The sequence below is a fragment of the Solanum pennellii genome, chromosome 9, assembly GCF_001406875.1.
Source record: "Solanum pennellii chromosome 9, SPENNV200".
NCBI lineage: Eukaryota > Viridiplantae > Streptophyta > Magnoliopsida > Solanales > Solanaceae > Solanum > Solanum pennellii.
The window spans coordinates 27,475,427-27,479,207 of NC_028645.1; positions in this window are offsets into that span (position 1 = coordinate 27,475,427).

Consider the following 3,781-nt stretch of genomic DNA (forward strand, 5'->3'; position numbering starts at 1 on the left):
AATGCCATTACTTTTGGCTTTATTGGTTGAATTCATTGTAGAGATAAAAACATTCCAATAAACATTGGAATGGATAACTTCTACATCATCCATTAGCATTGGTTGTCCATCACTTTGTTCCTCCATTACTCTTTGTAACCTATATAACCTATGTAACTCCTATTGTAACCTATGTAACCTATGAAACTCCTAAGGCCATTATCTTCATTATTTACTACCTCCATTATCTTCCTATTCATTGCTAGGAAGACTTCTTGTAGTATAAATAGTGGTGGTCTTCATTTGGTTTGGTATACACACAAAACACAAGAGAAAACAAAGAGTGAAAGAGTTAGTCTAAAAGAGAGTTCTTATTAGTTGAAGGGAGGTGTTCTTTTTTGTGGAGCTTTGGACTCAACTCTTGTCCAGAGTTGTTGAGTTATACTTTGTGAAGGCTGTTGTATCCTGGAGAGGACAAGTCAAAGAGGACTACTGCTGGACCGGTGAAAACATTTGCTGCAGTGGGCTTGAATCTCCTTAAAGAGAGCGAGATATCCGCGCCTCAGCCTGAAGAGATTAATTTCTTCATTTTATTTTCAATTGTAATCTTGCAATTTTATTATCTTGTAAGTTTTTTCACTAACACTGTTCAAGATTAATCCAGGATGGACAACATGCACGGATATAATTCAGAACATACCGAGTAATCACAACCTGAGAGCAATCACATACAAGATTTAACTCCAACTTCACTAAATCAATGATCCTCAAAAGTTTAAGACTTCAAACTATGTAACCTAAGGAACTTACTCAAATTCCTAAACTTCAAGTTATGGATGCAGATTACAACTCTTGCAATCCTAGGAACTAACTCTGATCCTGAACTTCAAGCTATGCATTCAAATTACAATCCTTTCAATTCTAGGAACTCACTCTAATTAGTAAACTTCAACACAAACCTTCCAAGGTATTTGTTCCCAGCTCTTCGGGTTATCCCAACTTGAAGACAATACTCTAATTCAGTTTATAACTCACTGAACTAAGATAACATCAAGAATCAATCACAAAAAAAGAACTCATGCATAAACTCTGTAATAGGATCAGGTTCTTCAATGTCCTCCTTCAATTCGCTAGTAGCACTTGTGAAGTCAATTTTTCAATTACTCTTTTTCTTTGAAAGTGCACGAGCATTTTGGACGACTTCACATATATTTAAGCACAATTCTTCATAGAGTTACTGTTCACTTGAAACTCCTCACTGACTTGAACTCTATTGACTTAGAATTCTACGTCAAGTGAAACTCCTTCTTCAATTCAAACTTTTTGCTTCGTTAGACTCCTTCTTCTAATCAAATTCATTGATTATTTTATGTTATTGTTGAACTCAAACTCTTAAATTTATCACTCACTTGAATATTTCTACTTCAAGTGAGACTCCTTCAATTCAAATTTCTTGCCTCTTTAGACTCCTTCTTCAAATCAAACTCATTTATTCTTTCTCTTCAATTCCTCACTTGTTTGTTTCCTTTAGTTTTTTCACGGAATTAGCATTACCAATTTCATGATTTCTTCCCTTTTGTCTTTATTCATTTTGAAAGCATTTTCGAATTCCACAGTTCGTGACAGTGTACCTTTGGACTATATCGACTGATGTGTTTCATCTTTCTTTTTCAATCATCCAAGCTACATAAATTCCAATATAATCCCCCTTTTTGGTGATGAAAAACCTCTTGTTTTTGTGCATTCAAACAACTTTACATGTAGACACTAAATCATGAAATACTAGAAATAAAATGTTGTTCATCTTGTATTTCAAACATGCTTAGAACAAAACTTTGAACATCTTTGTAAGACAACAAAGTTTAAGAACGTTTTCACAACTAGAAAATTAAAACTAGTAGCGAAACTAGAATCAGAAACAGATTTTAAAAAAAATATACGTAATATTTTTCTTAAAGAAGAATTGTTGTTAATATGTGTCTAAAGAATCTTACTGATTCCAACAAACTTTGCAGAAACACGAAGTTACCAAGTTTAATGAACCAGTGAAGAACAAAAGAATAGAAGAACTGAAATTAATTGACAAATCTAAAATTTGTAAAACACGTACCAGATCTGGAAAAATTTTAATAGGAAAAAGATCAAGTCCACTGAACTCACAGTGTCCCCTTAAGGAAATTATTCCCCTCTAGTATCTGAGATTTGATTTGAAATATGACCTCCTAGGGTAAAATGATCTCAATCACCAGAGTATAGATACCAAAAACTCCGGTGTCAACGAACCACTCAACGGCAGTAAAGTACACTTAGAATACTAGATTTAGTAGTTGAAGAAGAAGTCCATGAATTCTATATTAAAATGAGAGGAAATCCCTCAATTTATAGAAAACAAAGGGTAGTGCGAAAAGGTTCTTATTGTGCCTTACCGGAAAGGTCACAAACCTTTGAAAAAGTCACAATCTTTCAAAAAGGTCGTCACCTTTCATAAAAGTCACAACTTTCCATAAAAGTCGCAACTTTTCATAAAAATCGCAACTTTTCATAAAAGTCGCAACTTTTCATAAAAGTCACAACTTTTCATAAAAGTCGCAACATTTCATAAAAGTCACAACTCTTCATAAACGTCGCAACTCTTCATTTTCCATTCATACCTTTTTAAAACCCAACAATCCCCCGCATGAATGGGGAATGACTCGAAGACAGAGAAACGGACAAGTATATGTACTTTACAAGCAAGAATTAATTGCATCTGGATAAGTAGGTTTCCCCTTGGACTTTCCATAGTGAACATATGTCGGATATACTCTGTCAATCAGTAGATGCGATATCTTTGAATCGTCGAACTTTGGTGTATACCTAGACAACCATATGTCACACAATTAACCCTTTACCGTTTATGGTTCTTACGGTTGTGTTTGTTTTAGCCATGAACACCTCCTGGTTTCATGAGTGTATAGAGATGTGGGCTTTTGACAATCATCTTCTTTGAAGCGGCTAACACTTCACACTCACATAGGTGATTCCTCACCGTGTTATCGCGTAGATACACTATTTGGTCAACTCTGTCAAACTTAGCAAATCATTAAAACCATTAAGCTTTATTAACTCATTAACAAGCCTTAATGTTGTATCCTTTTCCCTGAGCATTGTCTTCATCATGAGAATGGATTGAGTTTGTTGACAATGTCGAACCGTCATTCACAACTTTATTTCTCTCCTTGAATCTATTTCTTGGGATCTCCAGTCTGATAGATAGAGTTACCGCCATGATGACTTGTCCTAAGCCGTAAATTCATTTCCTTAGATGATCTTTTAACTTCCTCTCTAGTTAGGACTTCTCGTAAGTTGATCCGACACATTATCCTTTGACTTTACATAGTCAATTCTGATAATTCCACTAGAGAGGTTTTCTAACGGTATCATGTCTATGTCGTATATGACGAGACTTTCCGTTATACGTCATGCTCCAGGCCCTACCTATTGCATCTTGACTGTGAAATTGTATGCATATTAATGCCAATGGTTTGGGCCAAAATAGAATATCTATCAAGAAATTTCGGAGTCTTTCAACTTATTCACCAACCTTATCTAGAGCACCTAGCTCAAAGATCATTGTAGAGCTAGCGATATATATCTCGTTTGAAATATTTCTAAGAGACTGCTCCTCTACCAATAGTAAATACATATCCACTCATGAATTTTACTTCATTCGTCTGATATTCAATTTGCATCACTATATCTTTCAATATTGTTGGATATTGTTATAGTGCAAGACATAGTTTTAAGTATTATTTTAAATACT